Genomic DNA, 12,497 nt, shown 5'->3' with positions numbered 1-12,497 from the left:
CCTTTTTTAAATTAAAACTTTTAGCCATTTATTTTGTGTGTGGAGGTCAGAACAACTTGTAGGATTTAGTTGTCTCCTCTACCATATGAGTTCCTGGGGTTAACTTGTAGGATTTAGTTGTCTCCTCTACCATATGAGTTCCTGGGGTTAACTCAGGTTGTCAGGCTTAGTAAGGCAAGCATTTTTACCTGTTGAGTTATCTTGCTGGCCCATTTTAAATTTAGTAACACATTTTATTTATTTATTTTTGTTTCGAGACAGGCTTTGGAGGCTGTACTGGAACTAGCTCTGGTAGACCAGGCTGGTCTCAGAACTCACAGAAATCCACCTTCCTCTGCCTTCTGAGTGCTGGGATTAAAGGTGTGGCCACCAATGCCTGGCAGTAAGACATTTTATTAACCCTTAGTATGGTCTATTTATGGTGGGTTAATTTTGTTTTTGCAGTGGTCTCATTGTGTAGGCTTTTATGATCTATTATTTGATTTGTTACAAGTAATAATCATTTGCTAATGAAAAGAATATATATTGGGCTGCTGTTGGATGGCCAGTGTTTCTTAGAGCCATGGGTCTAGTTTTCAGTTTAACTTTGCTGTTTCTTCATTGACCTTCTGTCTGGATGATCTTTCCACTGGTGAAAACATGGTAAGGTCCTGTTTTTTGAAGTCTGTGTCTTCCTTGGGGGTCAGTCACTATTCAGTCACTGTTTGCTCTATGGATTAGAACCACAGTTGTTCTTGCTGAATGGATCCTCCCATCATGTAACGACCTCCTTTACAAATTTCCGCAGGCTAAAGGAAGCCTGGCTACCCTACCTTTTAGGAGTCCATTAGCATGGAACAGCATATTCCATCTCTTCCCTTTATTCTCTGTCCCCTTGAAGGTGAGGTGATGTCCTTGACACAGCATATGGTTGGGTCTTGTTTTTTTCGTTTTTTAAAAATCATTTAGTTACTCTATATATGTATGCATGAAGAATTTAATCCATTTTCACTCAGACAGTTACTAGTTATTTGGAGACTGCTATGTGACTTTTTCTAACTTTTCCTAGTTTTATTGGAGTACCTTCTTTTGCTTCTTACTGTTTCCTTTTTTGGCTACAGGTTTTAGTCTACAACAGTATTTCCATTCCTTTCTTGTTATTTTTTGTTTTTTTTTCCATTGTAGGTTTTTCTTTTGTGGTTGCTGAGGCTTATAAAAACAATCTTTTTATTATAACTATCTATTTTGGAATAATAGCATATTAGCATGGTCATAAAGAATAGAAATGAACTAAAGAACAAGAAAATACACTAATACGAAAAATCACATTTTTATTTTTCTTACCTCATTTTGAATTTTCAGTATCCCATTTTGCACCTTTCTGTGTTACCTTTAGCATGTTAATATGGTTATTTTCTTGATTTATGTACTCTGCATACTATATTGGAGCATTCCAAGTTTGTTTTGCAAGCAAGTCTTCTGTAGCCACAGTAAGGTGACCAGAATCTTTAGACTAACATTCGTACACACTATTTTCCAATGTACAGGTTCACTAATCACCATAGTCTGCCTTTGAGAGGTAAAGGAGACCCAGCATCATGTTCCCTTTGGTTGCCGTGTGTTTCTGGTTTCCTTGGGCCTGTATTTGTATCTTACAACTGACACATGTAAAGCTTTGAGGCCAGTTACTTTGTAGAACATTTTTCTCTATTGGTTTGGTTAACTTTTATTCATGTTTATAATCAGATTTCTTACTTGGGGCAGGAATGCCTCAGACGTGATGCTGTTTTCTCTCTTAGTATATGAGGAATCAAATGCTGCAATAATCATTTTGATAATTTAGTTAAGGGTACCTGTTGGCTTCAACGGACGCTGTAACTATACGCAACACACAATTACTGAAAGTAACGCTAAGTATTTTATGTAGAAAATTACTCACAAGATACCAAACCCAGAGAAGCCCAGCAGATCTCAGCTAGCGGCTGGACCGGAAGCCGAACTCCAGGAAAAGAGAGCGAGACTTCCTGTGCGCTGTCTTTTATGCCTTCCCCCGTAACGCCCCTAGCCATGCCCAAAAGTGGGCTTGGCTAGTGACGTAGTTCCGCCTACGTACATATACGTCTTTACGTCCAGCCGTATACGTCTTTAGTCCTGCCTAAAGTGGGTGTGGTTAGTGGTGTGGTAAACCGCCCTTTTATTACCTCATCTGTATGCGCCTCTAGTAAGTCACATGTTTAATGGCGGCATAGACTTAGTAAGTCACATGTTTAATGGCGGCATCAGACTTCCTCCTACAATTCCCCTTTTAGTCTAAAAAAGACAACTAACTTGTGTCCATGAACAAAATGTATCAAACATCTCTTCTATCTAAACCTAAACTCATCTGAAAGAAACACCCAAATATGAACACCTCCTTCCAATCCCAACTCTAAAATAATTGAAACCTAACACTAACAGGTGTAATCTTATAATATCAATAGTAGGGAGAGGGGGCGTGGAATTCTCAAAACTACTTCCTGCTGAGATGGGACGATGATAATCTCATGGGGACCTGTGAAAAGAAAATGTTAGTATAACAAAATCTCAGTAGATCAGACAGTCTCAGTATGGTAGGAGATGCTTGATTGAAGTTCCTGACTAGGGTTCTAGTGTTGATTGAAGCTCTTATCTTGAAGCTCTGGTCAGATTGTAGAAGATGTGCTGTTTCAGTTTCTTGGTCCGGAGATGTGTAGAGTGATGTAGTTTCAAGCCAGTTTCAGGATAGTGCTTGTCAGGTGGAGTCAACGATGTGGGGCAATTCAGATGCCTCCAGTCGAATCAGGTGAAGTCAAGGAAGTGGATCCTCATTCTCTTTCGGAAGCAGTTGAAGATTGCTGTCAGGAAATCCCTTGTTCTCTGGAAAACTCAAACATTACTGTTAACAAAGAAATATTTTAACTTTCATATGTATGCATACAGAAGAGGTGACAATAGGGAAGATGGAAAACCTGGAGGAAATTAGACTGTTCAGAAAAAGAAATCCATAGATAACAGTCCCTCATTTTTTATTTCTTCTGTCTTATATCAATGGCTCTTTGATATACTACAGAAATTCGGAATTGTATTTAAATAATATGCTTGGGTTTAGAGTAGGAGAGCCAATCCAACTCCAAAGCCAGCTTCAGTTAAATGAATGGGAACTGAGGTATGTGAAGAAATAAAGATAAAAGGATACTATGAAAAAACAATATAGAGAGATTTAGACTTTGATACCACACAGTGAGATACTGTTTGTTTGATGGTCCTCAGGGTAGCTATTCATTCTTCTACAGGAATCCATAAGTCCAGTATTCTTTGCTGAGTTTACCTGTGAATACAAAAAACAAAACACTTCTCTTTCCTTTTAGGAGGTCACTTTACACATGGTGGACTATGAATTTGTAGATGGGCTGTTATCTTCCTCCTCCTGAGATGTTTTCTGTTCTGATCGAATTTTAATTAATTTTGATGGAACCCAAACCTTTTCTTCTCCTGTGGAAACAAAAGCATAACCCCTTCTCCAACGTAACACATATCCTGGTTTCCAGACTGAGGTCATAACATCCTTAAAATACACCGGTTGGTTCAGTTCAGAAGTCTTTTCTGTAGTCCAGTGTCTTTCTGCTGCAGTTTGTCCTTTTTCATCAGCATTAAGAAAATTCAACGTTAGTAAAGCATTGTGTAACCTGTGTCTAGGTGTCTTTGTTTTCCCTGGCTGTTTATGAAGCATCTCTTTTAAGGTTCGGTTAGACCTTTCAATTATTGCTTGTCCTGTGGGATTGTAAGGTATACCAGTTACATGTTTTATATTATAATATTTGAAGAATTGTTCCAATTTACTGGAGACATATGCTGGACCATTGTCAGTTTTTATTGTTTTAGGTATACCCATAACAGCCATCACCTCTAAGAGGTGTGTAATAACAGAATCAGCTTTTTCAGAGCTGAGGGCAGTAGCCCATTGGAAACCTGAGAATGTGTCTATGGTATGGTGTACATATTACAAACTTCCAAATTTTGGGAAGTGAAACACATCCATTTGCAAAAGTTCATTTCTGTGAATACCTTCAGGATTATAACATGCTGGTAATGGAGTTTGATTGTAGAATGAGCAACTGGGACAATTTCTTACTATTTCTTTGGCTTGTTGCCAGGTGATACCAACTTGTTGGCTTCAACGGACGCTGTAACTATACGCAACACACAATTACTGAAAGTAACGCTAAGTATTTTATGTAGAAAATTACTCACAAGATACCAAACCCAGAGAAGCCCAGCAGATCTCAGCTAGCGGCTGGACCGGAAGCCGAACTCCAGGAAAAGAGAGCGAGACTTCCTGTGCGCTGTCTTTTATGCCTTCCCCCGTAACGCCCCTAGCCATGCCCAAAAGTGGGCTTGGCTAGTGACGTAGTTCCGCCTACGTACGTATACGTCTTTACGTCCAGCCGTATACGTCTTTAGTCCTGCCTAAAGTGGGTGTGGTTAGCGGTGTGGTAAACCGCCCTTTTATTTCCTCATCTGTATGCGCCTCTAGTAAGTCACATGTTTAATGGCGGCATCAGACTTCCTCCTACAGGTACCAGCTGGGTTTCTCCGTCATAGCATCACTTCTGTTTTATTTTGGTTTTCTGTTTATTTTCCAGGGGCAGGGTCTTAACTACTCTGTACCCAAGCTGGCCTGAATTCATTAGGTAACCCAGGTGGTGCTCTAACTAGAAATTCTCCCTCCTTCGCCTCTGGAGTACAGCCATGACAGGTGTGTGCTACCACATTCGGTACTCTTTTCTTAGAATAGCTTTCGTTTATTCTTTGACAACTTCATACGTGAATGCAGTGATCTTGGTCAACCCTCCTCCGTACCCCTCTCCTCTTCTCACTGGCCTTCCCAGCATGCTCCTCCTGCTCATGCTTCCCTCTTTATTTTATTCTTCCCAACCAGTGTCTCATTTGAGATCATACAGTTATCTTACTACTCTTGAAGATTCTTACTGATTTTTATAATGGTTACTCTTGTGTGAATACACTGTAAAAATGGTTGTCAGATATTCTTTCTAATTCTCTGATTTATGTTTATTAAAGTGTAATAATGGCTTAAATGTTTACATTGCACTTGTTTCTGTATCTTGTATGTCAGGAGAGGGGCGTGCACGCGGAGATCAGAGGGCAGCCCAAACTGAACTCCTCAGGCTTGGAGGCAAGCTTCTTTACCACAGACCCACTTGCCTGCGTCTGATTTCTTGTAATGAAGTAAATGTTGATACTTATTCCTTCATTCAATATTAGTGTGGACTCACTGATGGGTAGTTTATGTGCTAAAGTTCCTGTGACTCTTGGCACATTTTCTGATTTTCTAAGTCAGCAGGATATTCTAGGATCAGTTTGTACTGGTTGTCCCAGCCCTGAAGCTAAGTATTTCTCTGAGGCATGTGAAATGGATTTAGAGGGCTGCAGTCTGGAGATCTTATTGCTGCTAAGAAATCACTGCTTCTAGATCTTCTCAGGGAACACAGTTAGATGGGTATACATTTATTTCTCAGAAAGAATTACTGAGTTAACTGTTGTTACGACTATTAGAAATAAAGAGAATATGATCTTGTCTATATAATTTCATTATTTTGTTCTTAAAAAGGAATTGTAGAGCCATGTGTGGTAGTATGTATTCACAATACCAGCTATTTGGGAGACCCTTGGTACACTGCAAGTGTGAGGTTTATGAGATCTTGTTACAGGAAAATGAGGAGGGCTGGAGTTTGGTTCCCTGAGCCCTGGGTTCATTTCCCAGTTCCGAAGAAAGAAAGGACCACTATTCTTCAGATGACTAGGCATTCTTGAGACAAAAAGATTGTCTTCTTGATCAGCTCAATTCTAGGAATGGCATAGGTTTTATTGGCAGAGGAAGGTGGCCGACTGGGAAAGGCTGTGACTGTCCTCCCTGCAGGAGAGAGATGTGTGCTGACTTGAGTTGTTTGTAGCCCAGACATCTTTAGCATTGGGTGGGGAGGCAGAGGGAGAGCAGCTTTCAGCCAGGCTTCTTCAAGGTGGCACTCAGCACTGCTGTCACATGTCATGCTGAGCAGCCTCTGTAGGCTGCTCCTCCTTTCTGCCCTGCATCCTGCTTTCCTCAGCACGGGTTCAGTTCCTTACTCGTCACGTACCTTTCTTCAGAGTTCATCTTAGTGATCTTCTCTGTCCTTGTGTTTCATGGCTTTGACTTCAGCTACATTTTATAAGGGAGTACAGTGGAATGCCCATGTTTAGCCCATTTTTCTTCCGCTTTTAGGCACTGGAAAATTATTAGCTGTTTTAAAGAATGAAATCAAAACTTTTTTTAATATTGAAAATGAAGAAATAGCCATACGTGGTAGCACACACCTTTAACCAGCACTCAGGAGGCAGAGGCCAGCGGATCTCTGTGAGTTCGAGGCCGGCCTGGTCTACAAAGTGAGTCCCAGGACTGTTACACAGAGAAACCCTATCTTGAAAAACAGCAAAAAGAGAGAGAGAGAGAGAGAGAGAGAGAGAGAGAGAGAGAGAGAGAGAGAGAGAGAGAGAGAGAGAGAGAGAGAGAGAAGAAGTAATAAGACAGGAGTGTGAGTAGTCTGGAACCGGAACATGTGGGCATGCAGCAGCTCTGTGGCAGCGGGGCCAGAACGGTACAGGAATGACTGGGGTATGGTGAGTAGGTGCCAGCACTGCCTGGCTTCATGTCTGCTGACTGTTCCTGTGTGTCAGATGCAGAGGAGGAAGTGTGAAATGGGAGGGTAAGAAATACCCCAGGGCTTCTTGCTTAGAGAGTTGGGCACACAGTAAATGAGGAGTAGTAATGACAGTGAGAACTGTCTTTCACTTCCTTCTGTCAGAAAGAGCGGAAGTTAAAAGTGCAGCTGCTGCTCTTTAGAATTCTGTCTTAGGACGTTTACACTTTACTTTTAAGCTGTGTCTGTAACATAAAATATTGAGTATTTATTAGAAAAAATATTTCAAGAAGTAAAGATAGTTGGGCTGGAGAGATACCTCCCAGCCCCCTGGGGCTGGGGCTCAGCCTCATGCAGTGTGGTGGTGCAAACCTATAATCCCAGCTTCTGAAGCAAGAGGCCCAGCAGAAGTTCAAGGTCATCCTCTCCTGTATAGTACATTTGACAGCAGCCTGGAACATGAGTTCCTGCCCAACACAAATGACAAAACCCAAACAGTGAATGTAGGAATTTCTAGGTAAACTTAATAAGAACAGAGTTTTCTTTCAGTAAGGTCAAATGGAAAGGGGGGAAATGGATGTGGGTTGAGAAAGATTGGGTTGTGTGGGGAGAGACAGAGAGATATCAGAGAGACTACAACTCGTGGTTAAACATTTCAAAAGCAGGGAGCAAGAGAGTGAGGCCGATGGGAAGGCTAGCGGCCAGACTCGGGAAACGCAGAGTCAAAAAGACGCACTAAGGGTCCTCAGGCAGGGAGGCGGTGGCAGAATAGTCAAGGAGAGAGGCTGTGAGATGACCCTGCGTGGAGATCCGGCACCTCAGCAGAGTCCGAGCCCTGCTGTTTTGAACAGTAGTCTAAAAAAGGGTAGGAGCCAGAGCTGTTGGTGGTAGGCTAGACCCCTGACTGGATCCTGGTGCAGGACACTCAGGAATTGCCATGCTGCTCCTTAGCTCTGTCTGTTATGTCTGGGTGATAGAAAAGTGGACTAAAATCAGTGAGCAGTTCTCAGGATGAAGTTTGTGTTTGTGGTGTACGTATTACAGAAACGGTCTAAGCTAAGTGGTGGTGTACATGTTACAGAAAGGGTCTAAGCTAAGTGGTGTACATGTTACAGAAACGGTCTAAGCTAAGTGGTGTACATGTTACAGAAAGGGTCTAAGCTAAGTGGTGTACATGTTACAGAAACGGTCTAAGCTAAGTGGTGTACATGTTACAGGAACAGTCTAAGCTAAGTGGTGTACATGTTACAGAAACGGTCTAAGCTAAGCTGTCAAGTACTGTTTGAGAACCTATTGACTGACAGCAAATTCATCTCAGGAGAGGACCCTCCATTTTAAACATTTTAAAAATGGGGAGGCAACTGTACACACATGATGTTGGAAAATATTTTCTTTGGCAACCAAAGTATGCTGTGACTTCAGCAATAGGATCTTAGCGTCTTGTTATTGTGGGCAACGAAGAGTAAATAAATGCAATAGTGTTTGTTGTTTGGGGGGGGTGGAAGGGCTGTGGGGCTTCCCTTACTAATAAAGTTCATAGTCCGGTATCTCATGTCTGGCATTGAAATTTTAATTTAACAACTTGTGTCTTCTAGGGGGAAATGTTTTCTACCCATTTGGGGCACTTGTGTTCAAACTCCTTTAAAAAACACGATTTTAAATTAGCTTACAAAGTAGTGGGTTTTCATACATCTGTTGGGAAATATTATTTTCAGGTGTGTGACTTTTGTTTATGCTGTATTTGTTTAACTCTGTGAGGCTGTGTTACTGTGCCTGACTAAAACTCCTGGTGGTCTAAAAGAGCTGAACAGCCAATAGCAAAGCCGGAGCAAGAGTAGGCGGGGCTGGCAGACAGTATAAATAGGAGAAAGGGGGAGGAGCAAGAGTAGGCGGAGCTGGCAGACAGGATAAATAGGAGAAAGGGGGAGGAGCAAGAGTAGGCGGAGCTGGCAGACAGGATAAATAGGGGAAAGGGGAGGAGCAAGAGTAGGCGGGGCTGGCAGACAGGATAAATAGGAGAAAAGGGGAGGAGCAAGAGTAGGCGGGGCTGGCAGACAGGATAAATAGAAGGGGAAAGGGGGAGGAGCAGGGAGAGAACAAGGGAGGAGGGCTTCAGGGACCAGCCATCCAGGTAGCCAAGTAGGAAGACTGAAAGTAAGGTTTACAAAAGAAAGGAAAAAAGCCCAGAGGCAAAAGATAGGATAATTTAAGTTAAAAGCTGACAAGAAACAAGCCAAGCTAAGGCCAGGCATTCATAACTAATAAGCCTCCGAGTGTGTAAGCGTTTCAGGATGGGTCGGGACAGGATGGAACAGGAGTGGTTCAGGTATTCTGGCACTCGGGAGTCACAGAATACTGAGTGTTACACAGCTCAGGTAGAAAGGTATCCTGGAGCTCGGGAGCCAAGGATACTGAGTGTTATACAGCTCAGGTGGAAAGGTATCCTGGAGCTCGGGAGCCAAGGACCACCACAGGTTGCAGTAAGCTTGGCAGCTTACAGCCTTGCCTCAGAGAAAGGCTTCTCCGGTGTATCAGCTCCACTCCGGCAGGACAGGGTCTTCCAGCTGGGGATGTTCGCCTAGTGTAGCAGTTTTGCTAGGCAGGAGGTTTCTCAGGCCGAAGAGAGCGGAGAGCAGGGAGCCGGGAGCAGAGTATAACAACTCTGCTCTGCCAAGGAAGGTTTCCCCAGGCAAGTGTTACAGCGCTGCTCGCTCTGCTCTGCTCTGCTCTGTCGCCGCCGCAAAAGATCTTCACCCGAAGCTCATCCAAAGGTGTTTATTGGAAGGCAGCTGGACCAGCCAAGCTGAACATACACAGGGTTTATATAGGGGTTCTTGGGGTTGGGGAAGTTTTTCCAGAGTAGGGATTGGTCCGATTTCAGTGCTGAGCTCAGATTGGCTAGAGCTCTGCTCCGGGATTGGTTACTTTTTTACACAGGATTGGGGTCAGATTTGGCTCTGGTTTCAGGGCCAAAGTGTGTTTCTTTCTCTGGTCCTTTTTAGCCTTTTGGCTCCAATTTTAGGGCCAGGGTACATTTCTTTCACTGACTCTGATTCCAGGGACAAAGTGTGTTCCTTTGGCACTGGTTTTAGGGTCAGGGTACATTTCTTTGGTTCTGGTTGCAGGGCCAAAGTGTGTTTCTTTGGCTCTGCTCAGGGTGTGTTTCTTTGACTCTGTGTTTTCCCTACAGAGTGTGGTTTGGAAGCTGGGTGGTGGGCCCTTCACAAAGAGAAAAAACATTTCACACTACAAAATGGCCTTCCATGTAGGGCCTGAGAAAGCTGGATAAAAGAAACGGCTCCTTTAAGAGCCGGCAGTGTTACACAGAAGCTAGAAACAGCAAGCTAAGAAGAAACTCCCTGGCAGCTACTGAAAGTTTAATGCACTTCTCAGTCACGAACCTTCATTCCAGCTGTGAGCTCTAGGCTTGGCTTTCACGACCTGACCTAAGTGTGGGCAGAACCAGTCTCTAGAGCATGGGCAAGGATCCAGGTGTAGCTTAACAGTTTAAAAGTTGGCTCATGCAGTCAAAAAACAGCTAGAGATACACAGTAAAAGAGCTCCCGACAGAAAAACCTCTAAACAGGTTCCAGTGTGCTTTACAATGTGTGTAGGCTTAAGAAAGAAAGACAGTCTCTTGTAATTTTTAAAACGCTGTGTGTGTGAGAAAGACACCATGCCAGAGTTTAAGAGGTTTTTTAACTGGGAAAAGGGTTGTAAAGGGGAGGGGAGAGACCAGCCTCTGGGGAAGAGCAGTGGGAGAGAGGGAAGAGTCAGAGAAGGCGGGCGGGAAGAAAGAGACGGGAGGGAGGTGGGCAGGGCCCCTTTAAAAGGGGTGTAGTGAACATGCATAGGTGGTGCTCTTAGTGGCCAGCTGAGGGTGTATTCTGTCAGAACCCCAGGGGCAAGCCAGTACAGATGCCAGAGTACTAACACAGTCATAGAAAGAAAGAAAGAGTTTAAAAATAATAAAATAAAAAGGAATGGGCCACATGGAGATGGGAAACACACAGGAGTCCGGATCGTGGGTGCTATTGTGTTGATTGTGACGTTTTTGATTGCTGAGAAGCCCAGGACAGATGCTAAGAGACCTGGAGTGAAAGAGTCTGTTGAAATAAACCAGTCTATATACCTTAGGAATGCCTTCACTTTAAAAAAGTAAAAAAATGTATTTGTTAAATGGAAATCAAAAGTGCTTGGGAGAAGTGATTTTGCTTTTGTTTCCACAAGAAACAAAAAGCAAGAGGCTGTGAATTGGTTCTAGGTTGATTCTGATCTGATCATGGCAGACTGCCTGAACCTTGACAGGTGATATCTATCAACAAAGATTATGTCTGGTCTTCCCAGGACTTGACCATTATCTCAGCTTTCTACCTGGGACCCTAAAGAGCCTTCGCCCACATCCAGCAGGAAGCAGTGTAAAGAAAACATCCGCATTCATTTCCAATAGTGGGTTGTGGGAGGCAGCTTTTGGTTATTTTTGTGGGTCATGGATGTTTGTTATCATTTAGGGGAATACAGGAACATAGGATTAAAAAATAACTATTAATCTCAGATATTTTACCTTGGCATGGATTTTGGTATATGGATACAAATGTCTTTACTCTTGCTTAAAGGACTTCTGTATATTGAAACAAATTAAAGGCATTTTTTGTTACAACACACTGTATATGTCTTTACTCTTGTTTAAAGGATTTTTGTATATTGATAAGAATTTAAGGTTATTTTTATTAAAACATATTGTATATACGTTTTCATCTTGTTTAAGATATTGTACCTAGGCAGTAGAGTTAAAAATGTAAGGTAAAATTCTAGTTTTGAGAGTATTATTATGAACTATTTAGGAAAATTAAGAAACTCTAATCAGTAGTTAGTCATCTATAACAATCAAATTTGTAGATATATTAGGTATGCTTTCCAGATCATATAGAGATATATTTTACATAGATAGATGGTCTTCAGACTTTTCAAAGACCTACAGATACTGCATTTAAAATGTCTTAATTTAGGGCTGTTCGTGTCAATGAGACACATCTGCTGCTGACATCACCAGTTTATTTCAGAGATGTAAAGAAACTCCTTATGGAGTTGTGCTTTCATTGTGGCAAGGCTAGCCGTTTGGTAAGAAGGTGCTCTCGCCTGGACTACTTGACAGTATGTTGTATAAACTGGACATGCAGGACCCACAGGAAATGACCTGTGAACTTTGCTAAAACAAGGTGGGGTGGTCCTTCTGTATTTCTGTTTCAAAGAATAGTCTACCAGACATTCTGCAGGCCACAGGGGAAGGTGATTGACAAACTCCCAGTACAGGTGGGCAGTCTTTCAAATTCCTGCTTCAGTGAACAGTCTGCCAGATACTACAGGCCTGTTTCTAGAATTGTTGGAAGATGTTTGCAACATACTTTTTGTTCACTTAAATAATATTATATCCTTCTGGTGCCTTTGGTGGAGTTGAAGACTGGATATATTAGTTGCAGTTCTTAGATATAGTAGAAAGTAAGTTAGGTATAAAATTTTGCATTTACTAAGATACGATAGTATTTTCTTTTAATTTGCCAGACACAAATGAACTGGAATTTATTACATTGTGAATGTACTCTTTACCTGATAATTGTACAGTCTTATTAAAATTAAAACCTTTTTTTTTGTTTAGACAGAAAGGGGGAAATTAAAATATCATTTTAAGGGGCGTGACTTTTGTTTATGCTGCATTTGGTTAACTTGGTGAATCTGTGTTTCTGTGCCTGACTAAAAACACCTGATGGTTTAATAAAGAGCTGAACGGCCAATAGTGAGGCTGGA

At 42.1% G+C, this 12,497-nt stretch overlaps 1 protein-coding gene across 6 annotated transcripts in view; it reads left to right on the top strand.

Annotated features, from left to right (window-relative positions):
* Phtf2 (putative homeodomain transcription factor 2) overlaps positions 1-12,497 on the top strand; it is a 114,769-nt gene that overhangs the window by 12,343 nt on the left and 89,929 nt on the right. The window contains exon 1 of one of the 6 annotated variants that reach the window (XM_021233443.2): positions 4,601-4,753. The exons of 4 other annotated variants lie outside the window; for them this stretch is intronic. The gene's annotated coding sequence lies outside the window, so the exon portion shown is untranslated. Of the gene's footprint in view, positions 1-4,600; positions 4,754-11,806; positions 11,912-12,497 lie in introns of those variants that run through there. One more of the 6 variants, XM_021233444.2, reaches the window with a different exon arrangement.

The sequence above is a fragment of the Mesocricetus auratus genome, unplaced genomic scaffold, assembly GCF_017639785.1.
Source record: "Mesocricetus auratus isolate SY011 unplaced genomic scaffold, BCM_Maur_2.0 Super-Scaffold_100043, whole genome shotgun sequence".
In the NCBI taxonomy this organism is placed as follows: domain Eukaryota; kingdom Metazoa; phylum Chordata; class Mammalia; order Rodentia; family Cricetidae; genus Mesocricetus; species Mesocricetus auratus.
This window is presented reverse-complemented; position numbering and strand designations above follow the sequence as displayed.